Below are 27,561 nucleotides of genomic sequence, written 5' to 3'. Positions count from 1 at the left end.
GATGGATGTCCACAACAGTAGACATGTAATTGTCCTCCATTAGCATGTGTACCTCCAGTTGTACTTAAACTTCAAACAACTATAACAAGCTCTTTCCTAAAAACTATAATTTAAATGAAAGGTTTGTTTTCTAAATTGGTGTGTGAGTTGGTAATTTAGAGACTAAAATTACTCTCCCCTCAAAACCAGAAGGTTATAAATAATGGACTTGTTTACATTGTAGCCGGTATAAGATTATTTACAAACACCAGTGTCTATTTCATGGAGATAAGCTCTTTCATGATGGAAAGATCCTGAGTGTTCTCTGCTTCCTACTACTAGGTGGCTATTGTCCACTGTGGAATAACGTACTCCTTGGTGTGGAGGTGAGAGGGACTCATAGTTGCTGCTTATGGTAGGTTGTATTTAAAAATATTTGCTTCTCTTCTTTAGTGGGCTGTTCTCTGCAGAGTTCCTACCTGTGGGAGGAGTACTACTTCCCGTTGATACCAGGCTTAGCCATGGGACTTGCTTTGGTTAATAGAAGATGAGAAGTGGTATATGTTATGTCTAAGCAGAAGCTTTAGGAGCCATTTTGTGAATTGATTTTTGTTTATTTTACTCTGCCGCAAGAAAAACAGGTGCCAGTTAAAGGCTCATTCTTTTGCCATGATCCCAGGATGAGGAAGGCATCTGTAGCCAACCCAAAGCCAACAGAACAAAAATGAGACATACCTTTTTGTTCTTGTAAAACAGTTCTCAAAGTGTTTATTTTTTTATTTTTTAAAATTATCTATTTGACGGAGAGAGAGAGCAGGAGCACAAGCAGGGAGGGTGGGAGAGGGAGAAGCAGGCTTCCCGCTGAGCAGGGAGCCTGTTGCGGGACTCGATCCCAGGACCCTGGGACCATGACCTGAGCTGAAGGCAGACGCTCAACGACTGAGCCACCCAGGCTCCCCAAAGTGTTTATTGAACCCAAGACCCGTTAAGGGTTAAAACTGTTTTAGTAATAATACTTAGGTGCCTTTTTTATGGTCTTGACCTTGCATTATGGGTGAGTGTGGAAAACTGCTGGTGCCTTAGGAAAAATCAGTGCAGTTGCTTCATACTGTATTATTTATCACCACATTTTTATAGTAAACAAAAAAGTTTTATTTAATGTCTTTGAAGCAGTAAAAGTTATTAATTGAAAAATATCTTGATCCTTAGTTTGTACTTTTTTTTTTAATAAGTCTTTCTGATGAAACAGGAAAAGTACAGGAAGCACTTTTGCATGCTGAAGTGTGATGATTGTCACAGAGAAAAGTACTTGTGAAATTATTTGAGTTGTGGACTGAACTAATGGAGTATCATTTTCACTTGAAACAGTGATTCACTAACGTTATTCTAACATGAGCATTTGACCTATGTTTTCTTGAGTGAGCAAAGTAAGCATTTTACATCGAGGAAAAGAACTGGCAGTATTTGTTGCTAGTGATAAAATCTGAAATTTCAAGTGAAAATTAGAATTTTGGAAGATTATCAGATGATGTAAACTTGACAGTTTCCAGGTAGTTAGGCTTTTTCTGATGAGCTTGGTAATGATAGTCGTGAATATAATTTAGAAAAAATCTTGGTGCTATATAATGAAATGCCAGCATTTGGGAGATCTACCTAACTCAGTGGACCACTATTTATGATTGATGAATGAATGATGTTACAGATTAATGCATGAGTAAAAAATCCATTCATACTGCCAAACCATTGGATTTTAATGTAACAAATATGAAAAGTTCATTGATAGGGTTGAAGATTTCACACTTCAGTGAATTTTCAGTTCACTATCACTTGTTGAGTTTTGGTATAGAATCAAATAATATTCATAACTATTTGAAAAAGCCATGAAATATTCCTTCCTTTTTCAGCTGCGTATCTTTTGAGATTGAGGTTGGATTTCCTTCATACATAGTTCAATCAAAATGACACATTGCAGCTGATTGGATGCAGAAACAGGTAGGATGACCCAATATCTTCTCTTAAGGCAGACCTTAAAGAGATTTGTAAAAATGTATACTTTTTTTTTTTAGAATTTTATTACTTTATTCTTTTGGAAAATGTTGATTTTAAAATAAATTTATATTAACATGTAATTGGCTTATTTTTAAAATGAATTAATAACTTACAGATACGCATTTTAAAGATTCTTCGTTTTAATTTCTAATATAGTACATGTAGCTATAATTCTCATAAACCAAAGTTTTTTGAGATCCTCAATTTTTAAGAGTATAAAGGGGTTATAAGCCGAAAACGTTTAAGAACTGTTGCAAATGTAAATGTTGTAAATGAAAGGGATTGTTTGTTACATCATAACCTAGGGAGAGCTAGCACATTGGCAGTAAGTTAAGTCATTCTTCTTGAGAAATACAAATTGGTACTATTTGTTGACTGTCTGTTTTGTTATTTATGACTGTTCTTTTTTGTGAGGACATTAATTAGGCATTGAGGTTACTGGGGAAAGATTTTGACTGGCTTCCAAAAAATGGATTATTGTGTCTTGCATGATTCCACATGATTATGGAAATCTCCTTTACAGCAGCGACTTTTGGTGAACCTTCACATGGGACAGAAATATTTTCACACTTGGTCAGTCCGCGCATCCATACTTCTCTTCCTTAAGTTATTCTGCATACCTGTTTCATGTAAGGACCTGACCTGGAAATCTAGCCATATCAATATTCCCCATTTAAGAATTAATATGAATCTCACTGTGTTTCCCTTGCTCGATAATGTGGACTCTGAGATGTATTACCCAGTGGGAGGGTCTCTTTCTTTTTTTTTTTTTTTTAACTTTCCTTAAGACCTACTTCAGATGGGGCAGGAGTATGGTTGAAAGAATCCATTTCTGTGATAACCAGCATGTACTGCAGAGTCATGTGTAACCCAGGCTCATATTTTTTTTTCTCTCAATTAGCTAATCATAGAGCATCTCCTATGTAGTAGAAAGGCCTTCTTTGAGGTAGAAATAGCAGTGCATGAGGAGTAGGCACACTGAGAATGTGAACCATCTGCTCATGCTTCACAAGCATCCTGAATCTTGTTCTGTATACACTACAACCACTTGATGGAGTATTTCTGTCACATCAGCTTTGACTTTGGGGATCAGATGATAATTATTGCTGGCAACTCAAGTTTTGTAGTTACCTGTGCCTAGATGGTCATTCTCTACCAGTATAAAAAGTACAAGGATTATTTTCAAAAGACAGTCTTGGTTTGGTGATGAAGATATGGTTTTGCCGTAGAAACTCTTAGCGGTTTCTGCTCTGATTCTCCTAGAGGGTTTTGCTAATAGCTCCTTGTGGCACTGATCTGTTGACACTTTGAGCACCGTTGCAGCCAGAGTTCATTATGGTCATATGGCATAGCTACTTGTACTTGCATCCTAGATTGGCTAGAGAATTTTTCTCTTCCTCTGGGCCATACTTAAAACTGCTAGATTTCAGATCACTCAGTAAATAGAGACGTGCATGTATATTGGTATATGTTGTTTCCGGTGAGGCCCACCGAGCTTTCTCCTTCTTTCTTTGTTGTAGGAAGTGTAGGCTTTTTATTTTGGAGGAGATATTCTGATTTGCCACACTCCATTGGCTCCTAGAACTAAGTAGTGGTGGCAGGACCCTATTTTTTCTTGGGCCTTTTTTTTATTGGTCTTTTGGCATACATGTCGTATTAAGACATCTAGAGTACTGCTATTTCACAAGGTCTTACTGACTTAATTTTATCAGTGTAGTGGACCAGTGTGATGTGCAGTGGGGTGGTGAAAGAAGGTCATATGAAAGGTAGAAACTTGACTTTGCTTCAGGCAGAATAGTGAATATGTACTGCTGTCCCACCCAAATGAAAGCAGATTGCTTCTGAAGTTCTATTTGTAGAAATGGAGGAACCATTTGTCAGAACTGTAGCTGCATATCAGGTACTATGCTAGAGATCAAATTTGGATTACCAGCTGTGCTTATAGTCATTAAGTTTAGAATGCAGTTATTCTTTATGAACAGTTGGTGTGTTCCGCATTAGCCAAACAGTTATATTAAATGAATATCTGCTAGAGATTGCAACCCTTGCATCTTGTAATTCTTTGATAATTCCCCCAGGAATGTAGTGTTTTGTTTGGAGGGAGTGCTTCAGGGATTTATGTCCGAACTTTCCTGATCCAGTATTACCCCACTATTTCACCTCTCCTGACATCATTGTGGGATTTTGTGAGTTGGTAGTCAGCTGGGACTACCCTTTTCAGTTACATTTTCAGCACCTGGAGAAATAACCTAAGATGGGGGGATTGATCAACCTAAGATGGGGGAATTGATCTGCTCTCTGATAAATGGGCTTGGGCCAAAACTTGGTACACTATATGAATACTATAATCCCTTATTCTGACACATACATCGCAGTGGTGCTATCTAAGAGGTCCTCAGGAATTAGTTTAAGAGTTAAATTTTATAGTCCCAAAAAGGTCAGTGTATTTCCCTTTCCCAGGTGCATGGTTACCCTGATAAGTGGCTGTTGTTCTTTTGTGGAAAGCCAAGAGGAAAATAAACAGTACTTGTGTCTAAAGGGTACTTTGCCTTACCTTCATTCTAGAGGCTCTGGGTCTAGGAACTTTGAGAGGCTGTGATTTTCTGTTTGGTGGCTTGTGTCCCCTCTGTCACCCTCCGTGTGCCATATCTAAAGTTGTTTATTTATGTAGGTTAGGGATCAGCAAACTTTTTCGGTGGGTGCCCACATACGAAATGTTTTAGCGTTTGTGTGCTGTAGTCTCTGAAAAAACTGTCCAACCCAGCCATTGTAGTGCCACAGCAGCCATATAATACATAAATGGGCATGTCTGTTCGCATAAAACTTTATTTTCAAAACCATGGGGGCTCATATTTAGGCTGCATGTTGTAATTTCTCTACCTCTAGTACAGATCTTACAGGATAACGGTGGGATGTCCTAATATGATTTTAGGGACTTTCCGCAATTCTAGCAGACAAACCAGTTTGATAACCACTAGGTTCCTGCTGCTTTAACCTTGTTTGGTACCACTTGATGTTGTAATTAAGCAGTCAACAAAATCAGACTATGCATTTTGGTCACGACAACGCGAGAGAAGGGATGGCAAGCTACAGCCTACAGGCCAAATGTGGCCTGCACTTGTTTTTGTTTTTCCACAAAGCTAAAAATGTTTTTCCACATTTTTAATTGATTAAAAAAAAATAAAGGATGATAATATTGTCAGTGAAAATTATATGAAGTTCAGATTTTCCCGTACTGTGTAAGGATCTCCTGGAGCACAGCCACAGTGTTTCGTAGTTTATGGCTGCTCTCACTTCATAGCAGCAGAGTTGGGTAGTTGAGGTAGAGACCTTAGGGCCTTAAAATAATGTCCGATCTGACCCTTTACAGAAAAAACATTTGCTGACCCTTACACTGAGATAGGAGAAAAATTCTTTTGTTCCACGCTCCGTAACTGCCTTGTTCTCTGTCCGTGCCTTGACTTGACAGTTGGCACTGAGTATGGCGCTTCCTGTTCTTGAACTCTCCAGCTAGAAGCAGTGTCCTCCTCTGCTGTCCTGTGTACCCGCCTCGTGTCTTCCGTAGCTTTCCACTGCTGTCTCCACTTGGTCCCCGAAGCCTTGTTTTAAAGGCACTTTATTACAGATGACCGCAGTTGGTAATTTAATTTTGCCATAGTCCGAAAAAACTATCAGAAGCCCATCTTATATATGATTGTTTCCTTATTGCATTCAAACTCAACTAGATTAGGTAACATTCTCAGATTCCTGTTACCTTGAAGGTTTGCTCATCACCTCAGTGATTTCAGAATTTAGTGATATAAATAATGTTAACCAATATTTTATTCAACTTTTACTGTGTGCGTGCACTGAGCTAAGCACTTCTCACACGTAAGTGCTTAGAATAGTGTCTGCCACATCATAAGTATTCACAAAGATTAGCTGACATTTATTTTTTCATTTAGAAATAAATACCCTTCCCCTCATACTTCATGTATTATAAAAAACCAAAAAACTTCATTGGCCATTAAAATTTTTAAAAATACATTAAAGGTAAATTGGAGGGAGTGACATAAGTTAGTATTTTTTGTATGTAATATTTTTCCTTTTTAAAAAGTTTATAGATCAGTACAGTAGATTCTCATTATTTGCAGCAGTAATGTTTTTGAAGTTGTGAACACTGAATTAGCACATAATGAACCTCCTAGGGGAAATGCGGAATGAGGTTCCTGTGGGTCTCTGGTCACAATATTTTCATCAACTGATCAATAATAACCTTGTTTTATGTGTTTCTGTTTAAAGACCTCTTATTTTATATGTATTGTTGATTCATTAACATTGCCTTCATGGCCAACAGCATTATAACTTCTCCAGGAACGGAGTCCATCTCTCACACATTTTCTCCGTAAGGCATGTCACATAGCCAGGGACACTAGACAAAACTTTAGCACTATGCTTGGTGCTGAAAAAATAGTAAATAGTAAAATCACCAGCAAAAAAGCACAAAATACAGAAATTTGGCACTAAATGTACCACACAAAGGACATTTGTTTATAGAATGAGAGCTGAGACAAGAAAGCAGAATGCCATGTTATTTGCTGGGTATGTGCACAATAAGCAACTCCGGTTTTTTGCTGTTCCGTACAAGTCTGAAGACTGCAAAGGCACTACAAATACTAATTTTGTGGTCACATAGAAATTTTAGCAAGTAGGCAGATTTCACAAATATGAGATCCATGAATAATGAGGATTGATATTGTCTCCCCAGATGCTACAATTTTTCATTTTAATTTATCCTTTATATTTTAATTTTTTCACTTTTTAAGCTTATTTTTAAATTGTGTTAAAATACATATAACCTAATTGTTCAGTTGTGTTAACTATATTCACATGGTTGTACAACCAATCTCCAGAACTCTTTATCTTTGTACTCATTAAACAACTCCGTTTCCCTCTCCCTCCATTTCCTGGCAACTACCATTCTACTTTTTGTGACTTTGAGTACACTAGATACCTCATATAAGTGGCCTTACAGTATTTGTCTGTGACTGGCTTCTTTCACTTAGCATTATACCCTCAAGGTTTGTCTATGTTGTAGCATGTGTCAGTTTCCTTTTTAAGGCTGAATAATATTCCATTATATGTATAGACGACAGTTTGTTTTTCCATTCATCCTTCGATGGACATTTGGGTTGCTTCCACAATTTGGCTATTGTGAACAATGCTGCTATGGACACAGGTGTGCACATACCTCTTGGAGACCCTGCTTTTTTTCCAACAGTGGTTTATCTTTTATATGTCACATGTGTATTACAAAAATGAATGTGCTAAAACTAAGTAGAACAGATGTATATTGTGAAGCAACGGGTAAAAATTGTCAGTTTGGGGTGCCTGGGTGGCTCAGTTGGTTAAGCATCCAACTCTTGATTTCAGCTCAGCTTGTGCTGTCAGGGTTGTGAGATCGAGCCTGTGCCTGGCTCCTGCTGGGTGTGAAGCCTGCTTAAGATTCCCTCTCTCGGGCGCCTGGGTGGCTCAGTTGGTTAAGCGACTGCCTTCGGCTCAGGTCATGATCCTGGAGTCCCGGGATCGAGTCCCACATCGGGCTCCCTGCTCAGCGGGGAGTCTGCTTCTCCCTCTGACCCTCTTCCCTCTCGTGCTCTCTGTCTCTCTCTCTCTCTCTCAAATAAATAAATAAAATCTTAAAAAAAAAAAAAAGATTCCCTCTCTCCCTCCCCTACACACTCTCTCTCTCTCCCTCAAAAAAAAAAAACTGTCAGTTTGATCTCGTTCACCAAAGACAGCTGTTATTTATACAGGTTTGTGTATGTTCTTTCATATGTATACAATTCAAATAAATATATGAAATATGTAAAAACCATATGACTTATTTACATTTACAGTTCAGTAGAGTTTAGTAGTAGTTGAGATCCTATGCATACTGTTCTGTATATTGTGGATATTTCACATAAATATATATCTTAAGTACTATCTAATTTTTTTTGTACCATACTTTTTAGAAATCAGATTTTAAATTTAAAAGTAATGCATACATGTGGTAGAAAAAGCTCCAAACAGTACAGAATGATGTGAAGAAAACTAAGAATATCTTTCTTCTTTTCTTTTTCCTTACTTCCTCCCAGTCTTATTTCCTGGAGGCAGGCTTTGTTTGCTGTAGTAACTTAAAATAATATACTAAAGATTCTTATTTCTTGATATATTAACCACGAGGCACATCTAATATGAAAGTTTTGAGGATATTAGTGCATTTACTCTTCCTTATACTTCCTCTTTCCAGCTTTTTAAATATTACTACAGAGTATAGATTGGACTTTGCAACTACTTAGTTCTATACCTCCTTTTTTGCTATAGGATGTTTTCAGAAACTAAAAAAGAATTACTAATTTTTGTGGTTATTTACTGTAATATTTATGAGAAAGGAAAATCATACTGTTATCACACTTCAGGGAGAATCTCCCACTGTCAATGATAAGAGTATCCTCTTTTGTTTTCTCATTTAAGTAAAACTTAAATTTTTTGGTGTCTAAAAACGTCTTTATTTTGACTCTTGATGGCAAATCTGACTAGGGAGAGCAATGCTTTGCTTTTCCTTTATGTCATGTATATAGAAATTGATACTATTTGGGGGGTGAAGCTGCTTGCAGCAGAGGTCGCTGGTAACCTGTTTATTTGTAGCATACATGGTGGGGAAGCTCTGGGTTATAGGAATCTAGTTTCAACATATTTTTTTTCCTGGAACTTGGAGGACACTGCTCTGCTGTCTCCTAGCATCCAGTGTTTCTGATGAGAAGATGAATGTTAGTTTCTTTTTCTCTTTGGCAGTTTTCTTGGTATTCTGGAATTTTACTAGCATGAGTCTGTCTAGTTATGGGTCTTTTTTTCATTTGTTACCTTGTTTTTGTTTTGTTGAATCTTTTCACTTTGATGACTGAATTTTTTTTTAAGATTTTATTTATTTGAGAGAGAATGAGGGAGAGAGAGAGAGAGAGAGCGAGCATGAGAGGGGGGAGGGTCAGGGGGAGAAGCAGACTCCCTGCTGAGCAGGGAGCCCGATGTGGGACTCGATCCCGGGACTCCAGGATCATGACCTGAGCCGAAGGCAGTCGCTCAACCAGCTGAGCCACCCAGGCACCCTGATGACTGAATCTTTACCTCTTGGAAAGTTTACCACGTTTCCCCCAACCCACCACCCCCTTTTGAAAATTAATTTCCCTCCACCTCTGTTCTCCACTTTTGGGTGCTTTGTGTAAGTGGCTCTTGGACCCCCTAGATCTTAATTCATATTTAATTTTTTCTTACACATTTTACCTTTTTGTTTGTAGGGGTTTTGTCTTTCTTTTTCTTTCTTTTGTGTTTTGTTTTGTTTTTGCTTTGCTTTACCTTGGAAGGAAGGTAAATTGCTTCAGCGTTATATTATAAATAATGTGGTGTTTAGTCATGCCCATTTTCTCCTGGATTTGTGTTTTCTCTGTTAACAGTTCTGTTTATTTTGTTCCATTTCCTTCTGTTAGGTTTCTCCACATGTTTAGTGAATCTTGGTTAGTATTGGCAGTTGAAGTGTCTGCTGCAGTATGTAGTGCTCCTCCAGGCCTCCATCATGAATGGTAGTTTTGGTGTGGTGGGTTCTGTGAAGTTGGATTAGGTGTGGACCAGTGGACCAGGCCTCCTTCCAGCGGGGGTCAGGGGGGTATGAGGTGTCACTTGGATAATTATAGTGTCTTTAAATACTGCAGGTGGGGAGTGCTTTGATAGATTTCACTTAACTGGTATTAAGAAATTGATCCCTTTCTTCGTCTGCATCCCTCAACCCCCTTAAGTATTTCCCTTTTTGTGTTGGAGGTCTGGTATGCCTGCCATCTTGCTGCTTTGCCTTTCTCTCAAGCCTGGCTACTCTCAAAGTAAGACTAACCTAGGCAGAAATGCCTACTTCATAGAGATGAGTTCTTTGGGTTTATCCTAAAGGCAAAAGGTGCCACCACCATGTCTCTGATTGCAAGTCAGAGGAAGAGGGGGAGTTATCTATCCATAGTAAGGTAATGCAGCACCCTAATGAAGAACCCTAGTTATTTCTTCCTCCTCGTAGTTGTGATCAGTTTGATTATAACTTGGAACTTCTCTGGCATGTCCTTGAAAAGATTTTGGTGTCATGTATGTGATTTCCTCTTTTTTTCCTGTTAATCCAGTCTTTCCTACTTTCTATCTGGCCAGATTTCCTTAAAATTTATGATTATTCAGTGACATCTTTTCTTGTTTTGCCACAGTGCTATCATTTCATTTTAATTTAAATCTTTTTCCTGCTCTTTCGGGGGGGCCTTGGGAAGGAGGAGAGAAAGATAAATTTATTTAGTCTGCTACCTTGAGCTATAATTGACTAATTTGTGACTGATTTTAAAAGGTAGATAAATTCTCAAACACATTTTTTCTTCTTTTGTGCCTTAGAAGAATTATTAAATCTTCCCCCCCCCCCAGTAACAAAAAATGTTTTAATTTTTAGTCTATGCCATGATGCTCACTGCTGTTCCCTGGGCATAGGGCTTCTTGTGGAAGAAAGCATGCATAACCATAGTGACACTGCTGGTCATCACCTTCTGAGTGTTGTTTTTTTTTTTTTTTACATAAGGTTGTATGTGTGAGTGAAGCCATCTTTTTTTAGGAGACAATATATATAGGATAATAGTTATTCAATCACTCATAAAAATGGTCAGAAAACTGATAAAATTGGGTTGTTACTTCTAGTGGAGCATAGCAAAGCAAAGAAACATTTTTGAAAATGATTTGGTAAAAGCCTGGGGGAAGAGAGTGAAAGAACAGCTAACTCATTTTTGTTCTTTACCATCTTATATGGATGTGTAGTGCAGTTTTTAGCATAAACTTTGCTGGAGGGGGAGAAACATGGTACTTATGTCCAGATACCTTTTCACTTACCACCTCGTAAACCTTGTTTGCTTTTTTTGTGTTTTGCTTTTGTAATGTCTTGAGGATATTAGGTGAAGGGTTTTACTGCCTAAATGCTTTTAAATACTAATGTTTAGATGAAAATTGAGACGATAGGTCAGTGCATACAACTGTAATAAAGACAGTGCTTATGTCCGTGGCTCTCAGACTTTTTTGATCTGTAGTCCACATTAAGACGTGCATTTACATTGCAGCCCTGTACATGTGTGTAGATGACACTGAAATTAGAGTTTCATGGAACAGTATTTGCCCTTCATGTGATACTTACATTGCCTATTTCATTAGCATCAAGGGTATGGTCCACTAACTTTATTTCATGATCCACTAATAGGTTGTGACCTGCAGTTTGAAAACCCCTGATTTAGATCTTCCTCTGTTAGAATAGTGGGGAAAATGGAGGGATTTGGATTCAGGATGCCTAGGTGGTTCTAGCTTTATGGTCTTGGGTAGTTTCCTTCTTGGAGTCTGTTTTTGCAAGTGTAAAATGGGAATAATAATATCTAGTTAACTTGATTATGAGGTTTAAAAATAAATGCAAAGTGTTTAGCAATGTTAGGGATAATAGTAGATATTTAAAAATCAGGTTTTATTATCTTTGTTATTTTTACTATATATACACCACCTGTCATATGGAGCAGGCACTGAGATTCAAATGTTCTTGCCTTTAGGGAGGTAGATAACATTTTATTAATACAGAGACACTAGACATAACTGCCTTACTGGTGAGAAGGATGTTAGTAGAGTATATAAGGAGCATACTAACCTAATGGAGGAAATTTGAGTTGGGCAAGTACAGATATGCCTTTATTTTTAAAGTTTCAAGGAACAGGATCCCTCAAAATACCTCTAGCTATATGGGGTGTTACCTTAAGAATACATAAAGGAGATAAGGAAAAACAGGAATTATTTAAAGCTGCAGAGATAGATGTTTCAGAGAATTGCAGTTCTGTTTTGACCATAACTGATTTCATGGATAATTGGCACATCTTCTGCAATATAACAGAATTCTCATGTGTTTTCCTCCAGTAGCAGTAAGACTAGGTCTCCACGTCCATTGTTCTGTTATTATAACTCAGTTCCCTCTCTGACTAGGTCAGGTTCTTCTACGCTTCTTTATTTGTGATTTCTGCTGGAGTGTCTGCTGACCTCTGTCACAGTCTTGGTTTCTTGACTCCTTGTTTTTTGGTTTTAAGCAACAGAAGTAGACTCGATACTGAAGCTAAAAAGAGGAAAGTGGTGGTTCACCAAAGTGAAACAGAAATGAACAAGGATCTAGGACATAGGAATCAGCTGACTTGGCAGTGGTTAATAATCAGTTCAAATTATTTTCCTTTATGGTTTTTCTCTTTACGTTCAGATATTTGGGAGGGAGTCTGATTTCTCTCACTTGAGTTATGTTTCAATCCTTTGGCCAGAGGAGGAGAAGGCACTCTGATTTAAATTCCAACCAAGATTCTGTGGTAGAAGCTGTGCGGTTCCTCTAAAGCAGAATTCGAGTGCTGCTCCAGAAGGGAGACTGGGTACTGGCAGCCAAAACCATCATGTCCAGTGCAGGATTACTGTATGTTGTGTTTGTGGAGGACTGTATGCTTTATTCAAACTCCAGAAAGACAACATGTTCGGTCCTTAATCATTATCCTGCGTAGTGTGTTAGTGGACACATGTCTGGTTTAAAAAGTGAACAGAACTTTAGAACAGTATGTAACTAGGACTTAGGGCACATATTTTGAAATGTGATATGAGAAGAGAGAGATAGTAAAGATAATGCCGTCCCAGGGATTTTTGATTCATTTAAGCTGTGAACTTATATGACCATATTGATCTTCCAGAATGTGTAGAGGCATTAGAAAGGTTGGAATTAGGGCGAATGGCTGTGTGAGGAGATAGAGGCAGCAAGGCCAGTTGGAAAGCTATCAAATTAGTTGAAATCCAGATTTTTAAGGCTCTCTCTGATCGTACCACCTACTTCTCGATTTAATTTTCTGCTGTTTGTCCCTTGCTTACCCCTCTCTAGCCATACTTATCTTTTGATCCAGTTAAACTTGTTTGCCCCTCAGAGCGTGTATACTTGCTTGGAATTGTCTTATTTTTGGTTGGCACTTGCTTGGATTCTTCTCATTTGTACCTCAGCTCATAATGTCCCTTCCTTCTTTCCTGGCTATCTTTCCTAATCCCATTGTCTGTATATTTTTTCACTATCAGATTATTCTGTTTTATTTTCTCCATAGCAGTTACTTACAATTTTTTTTTTTTTTTTACTTGTTCTAACAGTGGTAGGGAGGTAGGGTTTGGTTGCTAAAGGAGACTCACAGGACCCTAAAACAGTGCCAGTCAGTCTAATTTATTGCTGAAAAAGGATGTACAGTACAGCAAGTGCCTTGAAGTAAGGTGACACATCACAACCAAAGGTTGCCTCCTAGCAGTGGACCTGCAGAGGTTAAGTGTGGACTCCAGCTTGTCTTCCCTCAGTGGGGTCATACTGGCCATGTTTTCTCTAGCAGACCAGGATCACTGATGTGTGCAAGAAGCACTATGAAACCAAGGAGCTCACAGTGGAGTCTCACCTGGGACTTCTTATGTCCTGCTGGCCACATAGGCTTTTGGCAGAGTCCTCTGGGGGTCAGCAGAACCAGGTGCAAGCCCTCAGTCTCACTGTTAACCACGAACAGTGCTGACAAGCAGGTACAAACAGCCCAAAACTCATTGGACCCATGGTTTCTAGGCATCATTGTTAATCAGCGTGTGTTGTGCTTTGACTAGGCGTCAGTGTCATGAAGGTACCTCTTTTATTTCAACAGTTGACTCAGGCCAAATTCCAGGCCTGCTGGAGTTTACTCTGAGTGCTTTTTGCTTACGAGTTTGTTTTTCTTCCACTAAAATGTAAATGCCAGTAGAGTAGGAATCTTGTCTGTGTTGGAAGAGATGAATGGTTTTGTTTAATGTGTGTAAGATTTAACAATGGATATTCACAATGTCCTAAAGTATTTTTCCCATTTAGGTCTTTTTCTTTTTTTCTTTTTTCTTTTCTTTCAGCTTTTAGATTTGTAAGGACGAGGTACTTTATGCATTGTTGAAGTCAGGACACAGTGGATGTTCCCCTTCTTGTTATTCCTTCATCTTTCCTTGACTCCCTTGTAAGGGTCTTTATGATTAGGCAAATAAGATAGTTTCCCTTTTTTGTGTATTTTGCCATGTGTCTTTTTTTTAAAAAAAGATTTTATTTGAGGAGAGCGAACATGAGCAGGGGGGTAGGGCAGAGGGAGAGGGACAAGCAGGCTCCCCGCTGAGCTCCCCTGACTGAGCCACCCAGGCGCCCCTGCCATGTGTCTTTGAGAAAGAGAGTTGGACAAACAAAAAATTATCTCTCTCAACTGTCTCCCATAAAAAAATTTGTTGTATTTTTACAGGCAGGTAAGGCAATTAAAGCTACCTTTTTTTGATTCACCAGAAATTGTGCTAAGTTTTTTGTTTTGAGAGAGAGAGAGAAAGTGCGCACGTTCACGCGTGGGGGTGGGGAGGGGCGGGGCAGAGGGAGACTCTTAAGCAGGTTCCATGGCCGACTCGGACCCTGATGTGGGGCTTCATCTCCCTACCCTGAGATCATGACCTAAGCCAAAATCAGGAGTTGGATGCTTAATCCACTGAGCCACCCAGGCGCCCCCTAAGTAGTTGTTGTTTTTTTTAACATACGTTATTTGTAATCCTTATGAGGACACCACAAGGTAGACAGTAATGTCCCTATTTTAAAAAAATATAACCTGAGGCTCAAAAGTTAAGCCTCAGGGCTTTATAGGCTCAGGGCTGTTCTTAGTAATAACATGGAACAGGTAGATGTGGACCTAGGTCATTAGAGCTCCAAAACCAGAGTTTTCTCATTATACCACACAGTAGAAGTAGAAGATGGCAAGTACCTTTTAGTGAATGCTAGGGAGATAACTTTTCAACGTATAGTAGAAATATAGATGAGAAAAAAGTCAAAGTTCTGCCCCTTACAGCTTGCTGATCTGGTGCTTAGTCTTACTTCTCTGTTTCCTTTTGTACTTAAGTATTTAGAACTCTCTTATCTCTTTTACTGAATTCATATTAAGTAGTCAAATAGATATCTTGAGGTGGATGCTCCTGATGTTCCAGATAAGTTGTGTGCATCTTATATTCTCTGAAATATAGTTTTCTGTTGGCTACTGTGTTCTCACCTCACAGTAAGCCTCAGTAATTTAACTCATTTTACAGTCTATCTAAATCCCAAATATTTTAGCCTTTTAAAACATTTCTAGATTGTACTTCTCTGAGAGATGGTAAGCATTTTTATAAATCTAGGTTCTGATCATCTCTTTATGGGTCTCTAATTTTGCTTCCCATTCAGGTAATTATTTTTTAACTCCTTGTTTTGAACATTTGAACATCTTACATGGCTCAAAGTTTAAAATGTTAACAAAAGTATATACAGTGAAAAAAATCTCTTATCTGCCCCGCCCCAGCCACTTGGTTCTTCTCCTTGGGGCGTTCAGTGTTAACATTGTCTTACGTGTCCTTCCAGACTATTGTATACAGCCCTTCCAGATTATTATAGACAAGCAGATTTATAATGCTTTCTCTCAGCGCCCCCCCCGAATATTATATACAGTTTTTTACCGTTTTCCCCCCTTTCTCCTTTTAACCTAACAGTATATCATGGTGATCATGTCCTTATCAGTGCCTGAAGAGTTTATTCTCTTTTTCTGACTGGATAATATGTCACTATAACAGGTTCCTGTTGATGGATAGTAGTTTGTTCATTTATTTTGTGAATGCTGCAAGAGTAACTATATGTAAGTTATTTTGTATGTATGCAAGCATGTTTTGAATAATGAATTCCCCACAGTGAGATTTTAGGATCAAAGGATATGTGCATTCTAACATTTCGCTGCCAGGTTGTCTCCATGGAGGTAGTAGTAATGGACACTCCTAGCAGCAGTATGTAAGTGTAACACCACAAGGTGTTCTAGCACTTTTTTTTTAAGCACTTTACCAAACTGGTGGAGGAAAAATGCTATCTTGTATTTTTTTTTAAAGATCTGCTTTTCATTGTAATATAACAGACATAATACATAAAAAGGCACAAAATATAGCTTGATGAATTTTACAAATTAAACACACCTGTGTAACCACTACCCCCGTCATTACTCTCAACCTCTGGAAAGATAACCGTTATCCTGACTTCACATCATCAATTATTTTCATAGTTCCTGGAAATCATACAGTATATGTCCTTATTTATGGTTTCTTTGCTCAGCGTTGTATCTTAAAATTCATCCAAATTGTATTGGAAGTTCTGTTAAATCTTAATTTGCACTTCTCTTACGAAGAGAGAATCTTCATGTTTCAAGCTTTTTTTGATTGCCTTTTCATGTTTCAAGCTTTAAAATTTTTTTTCTATAAGCTGTTTTTCTGTATCCATGAGTGGATGATCATTTTCTTAGGATCTCTTTATATAAAGGAAGTTAGCCCTTTACATGGGATAGGAGTTGTACCTATTTTCTAGTTAGTCACGCCTTTTGACTTGGCCTATGATGGTTCCTACATAAAGATTTTTATTTATTTTTTTAATTTTACTTATTTGAGAGAGCGAGTGTGAGAGAGAGCACGAGCAGGGGGAGGGGCAGAGGGAGAGGGAGAAGCAGGCTCCCCACTGAGCAGGGAGCCTGATGTGGGGCTCCATTCCAGGACGCTGGGATCATGACCTGAGCCAAAGACAGACACTTAACCAGCTGAGCCACCCAGGCACCCTACATGAAGATTTTTAAAAGTTATGTAATTTTTTTCTACCATTATATTGTTTTCCTCAATAGGTCTAGGTTTTCTAATCATCCAATAACTTTTTTTAAATCTCACTTCAATGTCAGTGAAGATGCAAGTGTAACAAAGAAATGAAAGATGGTAATGCTGACTGAAATGAGTCAAATATAAATGGGGTATAAGAAGAAAATATTATCACTGTTCAAGAGACTCTAGATATGCGGTCAGAGGAACTCAACAAATTTATGGGCAAATGAGGAAAGTAGTTGTGATGAAAAGGATGATATTCCAGAGGAAGTGATGCTGGCAAAAAACTTCACACTAATGGGACTTTTTCAGAGACATTCATGACCTTTGAAAGTGCAAGGACTAAAATGTTAGAAGCTGGTCCCAACTCAGAAAGGAATATGACAATTCCCCAATGTGTATAAAATGTAAAAGATGCTCTGTATTATAAGTTATACCATGAGAGAAGACAAATGTTGTCAAACTACTTGATAAGTTATTTACAAAGAGATAAAGCACTTTAATTCACAGTGGTTCTAATTTTAAAATTACAGTATACTAAATATTTTTTAAAATAAAATTTTATATAATATGTAAATACATATTTATATACAATTTTATATAATATAAAATATATTTTATGTTTTTACCATACTTTCTTATATAAGAGTTTTTAATGTTTTGATAATTTTAAAGGTCATGGAACAGGTCCCACTGATTAAGGTCACTTTGCTTGGTTTCATCTCACATGGTCATTTCTATGACCACATAACCATATAAAATGAGGACTGCCAGTATACGTTTAAACAGACAACCCATCCCCCAGCTCCTTAAATTGACCTGATATGTTTCAGAAAATGATCTCTTTATTCATTCTGACCTTGGAGTCCATCATCGATTAACTGCAAAAATGGTATGTTTTTCATGTACTTAGGACTTGAGTTCTTGGAGCTGCTCTGGATCTCATTTCTTCCCTAAATTGCTAAATGTGGATCTTAATAGTCTCATGAGCTTTATGAGGAGGACTATGCAAAATCATGAAGGACAAGAATGGTTTTGTGTATTTCTTCAGAACCTATTTATTATATACTAGACATGGTGTAAAGGATGTGCAGACAGATGAAAGCTAATATAATGGAATTGTGTAGAAATATCATAGAAGGATTAAAGTTCATGATACTGAAAAATTTAAGACATTTTTACCGTGTTGCTGAATTCTTTGCTCTATTTTGTGGTAGTGGTGGTAACACATTGTTTTCAAGGAAATTCGTAGCAACTATGTATGCAGATTGAGCATCTTTATATAGATATGTCGGGGCAGCATGTCTAATACATGCCATGAAACAGATATCTTAATGTAAATAGTACATAACAGAAATAATTATACATGGGCAGCAGGTCCCATACTGATTGTAATCTGTCTATGGCAGATTAATGTTTAAAACAGCCTAGTTTTGGACTGTGAATGTGTTTTATGAGCAGAGTAAGTTAATCGATCAACTCAGAGCTTATATTATAAATTACCATTGAAACTAGGTTTTGAACCTCCCAATCCAGTGTTCTTATGGCTAAAAAACCTGAACCTAAATTGTTAAATATTATAACTTAACATGATGTTGTTTACAAAGGATTTGATTTTGACTTCATTTCTCAGTGAAAGCTTGGTTACTGTGTCTTCATTCTTTTCGGGGATGAAATGAAAGTTAATGGTTCTAATTATTTACTGAACAGATTTTTGTTAAGTATTTTTGGAGAGCCTGTGGTAAGAGCTCTGAGGGATATAAAAATGGTTGCTGGCTACCATGAAACTTTAATAGGTGAGATAAGTCTTGAATACAGATAGCTGAACAAATAATATAGCAGACAATCATTATCTTATGGGGGTACAAGTGAGGACTTAAGGTCAAAGGAGTAAGCAGTAATTTCCAGCTAGGAGAATGAGAGCAGGATTCATGGATGCAGTAGAGCTGATCAAGGGCTTGAAAGATAGCTTATGGGCATGTTAACAGTAGCATGTACCAGTTGGAGCAGACAGCGCTCCAAAAGATAAAAAAGCTTCTCTGATGTGTCTTAATTTTATTACATAACCTATTTTGTTTAATGATGCTTGACAGTTGATTTTTGGATTATTAATATTACAACTTTTGTTCTCAAAAGAATGTTGCTGTGTGATTCAGGATTGTATAGTAGAGTAGGTCTCAAATTGTGGTCTCTGGTAGCATCAGCGGCTCCTTGTACCTTGTTAGAAATGCAGATCCTTGGTTCCACCCCAGGCCTAGCAGTTGGATCCAAAAGAATAGGGGTCAAGGCCCGGCAATCTGCTTTAACAGGCTTTACCTTGTTGTGAGAGGGCCAGGCGTTTATAGTCCATTATTACCTTTTGAAAAAAATCTGTATCAGCTTTGTTTGATATAGCTTACTTTTTTTGTATGTGATCTTTCTCGAGAAGCTATTAATGATAATTGTCCATTTACTCTCCAACTTACTTTGATTATAAAATTGTCAGTTTGAAGGGTAATTTTTTTACTTGGAAATCTGGAAATTGTTAGGGGGCTATTTTAATTGTCAGTGGTAATTATAAAGAAAATTGTTAGTACATCTCCTTGACACATCAAGTACACTTGCTGTTTTATTGTCACCTAGAATTTAAAACTGAGGGATTGTGGTCATTGGATATATAGAAAGGAAACATGTCCTGATAAGAGTTTTTTATTTTTATGGAATCTTTTAATGACACCTGTCAGTTTTATACTAATCTGTTTTGAAATGTAATAATTCATTATTTCTAATTAAAATTTAATAATTGAGGAACTGCCAGGCTTTTACAAAGTGGCTGCATTTTACATTTTGACCAGCAGTGTTTGAGGGTTCCAGTTTGTCCCCATCCTCAACCACCATTATTATTATTATTTTTAAATTTTATTTATTTATTTTAGAGAGCTAGAGAGAGCATGAGAAGGAGCAGAGGGAGAGGGACAAGCAGACTCCTCCACATGGGGCTGGATCCCACGACCCTGAGATCATGACCTGAGCTGAAATCAAGAGTCAGGCTTTTAACCGACTGAGCCACCCAGGCACCCCTCAACCACCATTATTATTGTCCTTTTGTTTTGGTAGCCTTTCTAGTGGATGTGAAAGTGATATCTTCCTGTGATTTTGATTTGCGTTTTCCTGATGACTAGTGATGTTGAAGGTATTATCATGTGCTTATTGGCCATTTGTGTATTGTTTTTGGTGGAATATCTATTCAGATACTTGGCCCATTTTAAAATTAGGTTGTTTGCCTTCTTATTACTGAGTTGTACTATTTCTTCATGTATTCTAGACACAAGTCCATTATCATGTTTTGTAAAAACTTTCTTCTTTGGGTTTTCACTTTCTTGATGGTGTCCTTTGGAGTGAAAAGGTTTTAAATTTTGTTGCTTGTGCTATAGGTGTCCTATCTAACCATTGCCTAATCCAGAGTCACTTAGTTAGGTCTTTGATCCATTTTGAGGTAATCTTTTTATATGGTATGAAGTAGAGTTCCAGTTTCATTCTTTTTGCATGTGAGTATCTGTACCAGCACCCATTTCTTATAGTGACAGATTTTTGTGAATTTTTATCTATACTTTCTAGATCTTTTTTGCACTTTGAAGAGATTCTGAATTTTACTGATACTCCCCCCCCGCCCCTTGTCCAAAAAGGAATAAATTTACTAACTGTTGAAAAGACGCTGTGAATAAAGCACTGTGTTCTGTTTTAGGAGCCATATTTTTAGAAGGACACAAACTGGAGCAGGTTTTTGTAATTGTTATGTCACAAATTTTTTAAAATGGGAAATAGAACACTTGGGGGGGGTGAGAGACTAGGAGAAAGTCCTTCCAGTAGCTAAAGATTTTCATTTAAAGTAGAGTTAGACTTGTTTGGTATATGGCTCCAGAAGCTCTGAGTACGAATTCAGGTAAATACATTTGAAACCTAGAGAAGAAAGAACTTTGAAACAATTAGAGCTGTCTAATAATTTAGCAAATAGCACCCTTACTTAGAAGCACTCAAAATTGGAGGAGCTCAAGCAGAAGTTGAATGATGGGTCATTTTGTCATTAAAATTACAGAGTGGATTTCTGCATAGAACGAAGTTTGTTGAAGGTTTTCTATTTTCATATTGTAGTTTGCTTTCACAGTTGTGAAGGGTTTTCTCTTCAGGGTTCATCCTTTTCCAGACTTCTGTCAAGTAGGAGAATGAGGTTGAGTGAAAATAGTTTTTGATTAGCTAACATTATCATGGATTATCCTGAAAATTAGTCTTATCGCATGAGTTAGGGTGTATTTTTGTGTATGTGTGTGCACATCTCCAACCTTGTTGGAAAACATAATGAACAGTGGGGATGAGACACTGTGGTAAGAATATTAGTCTAATGTTAAATTTAGGCATGGTTGTGATTTGTAGATTGTGGAATGAAGAAAGCTTGCATAAATGCAGGAAAATGTAAATTGTGATAGTATAAATGTAATTTCATTTTCTTTTCAGAAAAATGTAGAAGTTGCCCTTCCTGATTCAAAGAATGATGTTCTTAACTTTGTAAATGATCTCTTAGAAGAATACATATTGTTAAAAGGAGAAAGTGTGCTAGTGTGTATTTATACTTTTATGATAACTGTATTTAAATCATATGTCTTAAGGTTTGGAAGAAACCTGATCATTATATAAACTGATTGAGGCAAAAGAATTTAAATACCTGGCCTTTGGGCAAAATAATTTAAGGACCTTTTAGTGATAAGATTTACACTATAGGGTGCCTGGGTGGCTCAGTCGTTAAGCGTGGCTCAGTCGTTAAGCGTCTGCCTTCGGCTCAGGTCATGATCCCGGGGTCCTGGGATCGAGTCCCGCATCGGGCTCCCTGCTCTGTGGGGACCCTCTCTCTCTCTCTCTCTCTCTGTGTGTCTCATGAATAAATAAATAAAATCTTTAAAAAAAAAAAAGATTTACACTATATGCTCAAAATAGAATTGGGAACATGAAAAAATCAGATGTCTTTATTTCTTTGAAGTGAAATTTTTGGAATGAGCTTTAGAGAAAAACTTTTGAGCTTAGCCTGTTCCATGTTTTAAATATTTATTTTGTTTGCCTAACTTTAGAGGTTTTACCTTCCTTTTTTTTTTTTTTTTTTAAAGTAAGCTCAATGCCCAACATGGGGATTGAACTCAAAACCCTAAGATCAAGAGTCACATGCTCTACTGACTGAGCCAGCCAACCACCCCATTATTTTAAAGATGATTCCAATATCTCACTTTGAGCATACCCTGGAATCTTGGGAATGCTTGGCTTCAAACAAAAGCATTTTTTCTTTATATGATGTTGGTACAGGTATGCCTTACTGAGCAATTGGTACAAATCTATTAAAATGAGGAGGTCTTCTATAATTGTGGCTTTTTAAGGCTTAAATTTAAAATGTTAATATGTGTATTTTTTTATGCTTAAGAATTTGAAAATACTGTTTTTAGTATATATGAATTTTCCCCTGAAGTTACTATATATTAAAAAAAAATTAAAGCATACTATCCAGATTTTCTTTTTGCCTGTTTTTGAATGTACCATCTAAAGTCTGCTAACGTTTATAGGTCTCTTTCTGCCTTCCCTGGTGGTGGACTTGCAGTATTTTAGGTTCTAACCTTTTAGGTCAGAGATCTTCAAGTGCACAAGAGTTCGAATTAGTATGTGTAGAGACAAATTTGACGTTTGTGTTAGAGGCAGATGTCATCACAATATTAAGGACTTTGGGTCAATACTTGGTAATTTTCAGGAGATGTGCTGAACTTTTTGATGCTGTTCTCTCTGTTCTGTCATGTCACCTCTTCTGTTACCCCAACCTGGAGTGACACTCTTTTCATGCATTTCTAGGTGCTTTGACACAGTCTTACAGTGTTCAGCACATCGGTCTTGTATAGAAGTTCTGTGTCTTTATAGGTCTCATTTTAGAGGAGGAGGAAATATTTGACTTGTACCCTGTAGCACCTCATAGAACGTATTTCACTTAGTAGGCATGGTATTATGGAATAAATAAATTTGACAGTTGTGCCCAGAAGCAGAATTTTGGTGAATTTGTCAACACAGACATACTGTAATTTAAGTGCATCTTCTATTAATAGAATAAAACTTAGTATATTAATCCTGCTTTAGTTTCCAGTGTACTTCACAATTTTGACTTCACATAGATTAATTGGAATGTTGGTATTACCCTCATTTCTCCATCTGGGGGATTGGGGCTGAGGTGGTTTTTGTAATTCTTTCAATCCCTATCTTATTCTCGGTTTCTGGTAATCTATGACCTTCATTACTCGCAAGTTTCATAGATTTTGCTTGTTTAGTTAACAAAGACTCTTCTAAAATCTAAAGGTGAATCTGATGTGATGGCAGCTTTACCGAAAACAGGTTTGGCTTGCCTTATATCTCCCAAGAAATAGGCTCAGTGGGGTTGTAGAAATTCCATTCATTTCCCCTGTGCCAAATATCAAAGCAAGACTTGAATTCAGAGCCATTGATGAAAGATGGTGCCTAATCCTCTTAGGCCACCAAATATGTGTTCATCACCAGATAAGACTCTCTCCCTCAGGGAGTTAAGAGCTTAAAGAGAAGGTTAATGCAGGTGGCCTGCAATCTACCTGAATTTAGTCTGGTTGAAAAAAATGGCACATTGTTTGGAAGTAAAGGATAAGGGTTGAAAGAAGAAAGAGGTGTAAAGTCAAATTGGGACTTTTTTTCTGGAAGGGAAGGAAGATTGACATACAGGAAGATTTCTCAGCAAAGAGTTTATTTTTATCAGCTCATGGTCAGTGGTCAGTCTTTTTTACCTGTCTCAAGAATCGCAGACTGGGGTGCCCGGGTGTCTCAGTCTGTTAAGCGTCTTCTTTTGGCTCAGGTCATGATCTCGGGGTCCTGGGATCAAATCCTGCATCAGGCTCCCTGCTCGGCGGGAAGTCTGCTTCTCCCTCTCCCACTCCCTCTGCTTCTGTTCATGCTCTCACTGTCTCTCTTGTCAAATAAATAAAATCTTAAAAAAAAAAGTCTCAAACTAAGACCTGGTTTTGGTAAATAAAGTGTTTTGAAGCATACCAAACCCATTCATTAAATTACTATTTATAGGCTGTCTTTGTGCTTCAGTGGCAGTATTGAGTAGCTGAGAGAGACTGTATGGCCCCCATAGCCTAAAATACTTACTTCTTGGCCCTTTACAGAAAAAGTTTGCCAGTCCCTAATCTGTATGCCCACCCGTTCTCTCAGTAATATATTTTTTTACCTTTTCTGTAAATTTGAACTCTCACATACCTTTCACATAGATTTACCAATTTTTGATATTTTTGCACATTTGCTTTATATTGTTTTTAATCATCTTTTGTCATTTTTATTTATCTTATAATTTAGTTGAGCCATTTAAGAATAAGTTGTACACATTATAATCATTTACCTCTAAATACTTGTGTGTATCTTAAGAACAAGGATATTCTCTTACATAACAGTGCAGTGATAAATTCAGGGGAGATTTAACACTGATAACACTATTGATACAACATATTATTTAATATAGTCCATGTTCAGATTTTGACAGTTGTCCTGTTGATCTTGTTAGAGTTGTTTTGCCCTAATCGAGGATCCAAACCAAGATCACACATTGAATAATCTTTAATTTGGCATAGTTCCTTAGCCTTTCTTTGTGTTTTATTACTTTTACATTGACAGTTTTAAAGAATGTTCTTCAGTTTGAGTTTGTTTCCTCAGGAACAGAATCAGATTATGTTAACTGTGGTTTTAAAGGAATGAAAAGTATGGAGTCACATAACAAGAAAAAGGTCTAGGTTAGAAGTGAAATAATTCTGGGCCAACTATCAAGAGTGAGGCCTGAATTCTAGTTATAGGAAAATAATTACTTGTCCATTATCTCCACGTAGTTTCCATTGTGTGTGTGTTAAAAAAAAGAATTACAGTATACTATATTTAAAGAGCATGGACTTTGAAGGTGGTGACATAGTTTTAAATCTTAGCTGTATTGTGAGTAAATATATATAGGTGAGCAAATTAGAGTCATTTGTAAAATATGGCTAATACATTTCTTCAAGTTTGGGGAGGTGAATGAGATAATATATGCAAAGTAAAAGAAGGCTACACTGTGTGTTATTTAGTAAAATGTAAATTTGGAAAAGAGGAAAATCAGTATGAGTTAGAACTGTCAAAAAAATTTGGAGAAGATTGCACTTTACCTGTAATTTGAAGGATGGGTTGACTTTGGATAAACCATGTAGGTATGAAGAATCCATTGGAAGTTCTGGAGTGTGAGGGGATATGGGCAGATTAGTGTAGAAAATAATGTTAGAGTGAGGAGATTGGTAAAAACAAAAATATTGGGAGTTGGAGCTTGAAGGTCTAGATTATAGTCCAGCCTTTGCCATTGGCTAGTTCTATGACATAAGGTACATTGTTTCGTCTGTCTGGACTATGTTTGGCATATTGCCAGTGATTTTCAGAGAGGAGAGACATCACTGATAGGTTGGAACAGTAAGGGAAGGAAGGCTTTCAGCAGGAAGGAGTTGAGATGGGTCTTGAAAAATGGGTAGGCTCTTGATAGGAGGAAAAGGAAAGGGAAAATCATTAGACAAGCATGCTAAATTAAAGAAGGCACTATTAGAAATAAACCTATTGTATCAGAGGTTAAGGAGTGATGCATGTTGGAGAGTAATGAGAAATTAAGGTTATCAATTCTGAGCTCTATAAGGGTCTTTATAATTATGTGTGGCATTTAGAGTTGGAATAGAAAAATGACCCTCTTAGTTATTTAAATAAAGGTTGGTGAGGCGCATTTTGGAATATAACTAGATTTACTTGGTGCAACATTTTTTGCGGGGGGGGGGGGGAGTGATGCTTAGGTTTTTGCTTAGTTTCTGTAGGGAGCCTAAGGGCTTTCTGTTGGAGAGGAAGATACCTCAAACTCTCTTCTCCCAGAAATGTAATGTAAGAAATACCAAAACTTAGTGGAAAGAAAGGGCAACTACAATACTGCAATAAAATGACCTGCAAGAAATGGGTGAGGTTGAGTTATAGGCCTGAAGAGTCTTTGGAATGTTTCTGCATGTCATTTGATTCTGGAGCTTCTGCAGACGCAGTCACTCAAGGATGGCAGTTGAACTTGGAGGAAAGTCGAAGTATAAATAAAAAAATATGCAAAATTGGTAGCCAGTGTTGCCTGGATCAGGATCTAGGCCAACTGTGTATCACCATGCAGTAAATGACCATTGTCTATTCGGAATAAATTTCAACAGTCCTCTCATGTGGCAGTAAAGACAGTACATGAATAACTGTTCTCTGTACATCTCTCTGCCTCAGGATTAATAACTTTTCTTCTGGCAGTGATCCATATCTATTTACCTGTGTATAAATAAAATCTGTGGAAGTCCTAATTATATACGAATCCAGCTATTCCTTGGAGAAATAAGCAGGATGGGACCATATTTGAAACAGGTTCTGGGAACAAACTTAATTGGGTAGAGTAGTTATTATATTCTTGATCCATAGAACTGCTTTTTTTCTGAGCTAATGCTGTCAGTAAATCCTGTTTTTAGTGGTAAACATAAGTATCTCTTGGTTTTATAGAAGTTAAGAAATTGAGATAAGACAGTTGCCATTCAGTATAACGTGCTCATTTTGTTTATCTGCCCCCAACTTCAAGACATTTCCTTACTGTTCTGTCCTTAGCATCTGAAATGATACCTGGCATATGGTAGGCACTCAATAAATAGTAATCAAATTGAATGAAGAGATAATGGTATTTCAAAGCCTAACATGAAAGTAAGCCTATTAAGAGGATTTACAAATGAAGTCCTTTAAACTTTTTATTCTTTTTTTTTTTTTAAGATTTTATTTATTTATTTGACAGAGGGAGAGACACAGTGAGAGAGGGAACACAAGCAGGGGGAGTGGGAGAGGGAGAAGCAGGCTCTCGCTGAGCAGGGAGCCTGATGCGGGGCTTGATCCCAGGACCCTGGGATCATGACCTGAGCCGAAGGCAGACGCTTAACGACTGAGCCACCCAGGCGCCCCCTAAAGTTTTTATTCTTATACCTTTTCTCCTTCTCCTTTTGTTTGTGTGCTTTGTTTTAATCAGTGCAAGGGTGAGTAGGACAAGCTACGTTTTAATTTTGTCTAGGAGTCTTAGTCATGCCTTTGGATGACAATACCATGGTCAGATTTTTAGCTTTAATTGGAAAGGACACAACATCCTTTAACAGAATAAAGCCAGGGGTGCCTGGGTGGCTCAGTTGGTTAAGCATCTGTCTTTGGCTCAGGTCATAATCCCAGGGTCCTGGGATCGAGTTCCATGTCAGGCTCCTTGCTCAATGGGGAGCCTGCTTCTCCCTCTGCCCCTCTGCCCACTTGCACTCTCTCTCTCACTCTCTCTCTCAAATAAATAAAATCTTAAAAGTAAAGTGAACAATTTTAAAATTTATACTAGTGATTATTTAAAATTTAAATCTTATTTGGTAAAATCCCATACTTAAATAATTTCTACCTAAAAGTTACATTAAATTTTACTAAGTTATCAAAGATACACCCAGTGATGGGGGTATGCAAAAGGCAAAATTAGTTATCTGTATAAAGGAAGTTTATATCCTGGCCCTGGGTGACCTAGAAAATCAGAAATTTCAATACTTCTTTTTAATACCACAGAAGTAATGACTGCATATAATAAAATGAAAAAAAAAAGGGGGGGCTTCTTTACTAGTCCTACTCTCAGGAGACAACCGTGCTTAGGATACCTTTGTTTTGGTT

At 37.4% G+C, this 27,561-nt stretch overlaps 1 protein-coding gene across 10 annotated transcripts in view; it reads left to right on the top strand.

Annotated features, from left to right (window-relative positions):
* The window catches only part of TBL1XR1 (TBL1X receptor 1), a 173,800-nt gene that overhangs the window by 38,306 nt on the left and 107,933 nt on the right, over nucleotides 1-27,561 (top strand). For 5 of the 10 annotated variants that reach the window (XM_027583738.2, XM_027583733.2, XM_027583730.2 and 2 more), the window contains exon 2: nucleotides 1,884-1,971. The exons of 3 other annotated variants lie outside the window; for them this stretch is intronic. The gene's annotated coding sequence lies outside the window, so the exon portion shown is untranslated. Of the gene's footprint in view, nucleotides 1-321; nucleotides 395-1,883; nucleotides 1,972-27,561 lie in introns of all 10 variants that reach the window. 2 more of the 10 variants (XM_027583739.2, XM_027583731.2) reach the window with 1 other exon arrangement.

The sequence above is a fragment of the Zalophus californianus genome, chromosome 1, assembly GCF_009762305.2.
Source record: "Zalophus californianus isolate mZalCal1 chromosome 1, mZalCal1.pri.v2, whole genome shotgun sequence".
In the NCBI taxonomy this organism is placed as follows: Eukaryota; Metazoa; Chordata; class Mammalia; order Carnivora; family Otariidae; genus Zalophus; species Zalophus californianus.
The sequence above is the reverse complement of the archived record's forward strand: the minus strand, read 5'-3'. Positions and strand labels throughout refer to the sequence as shown.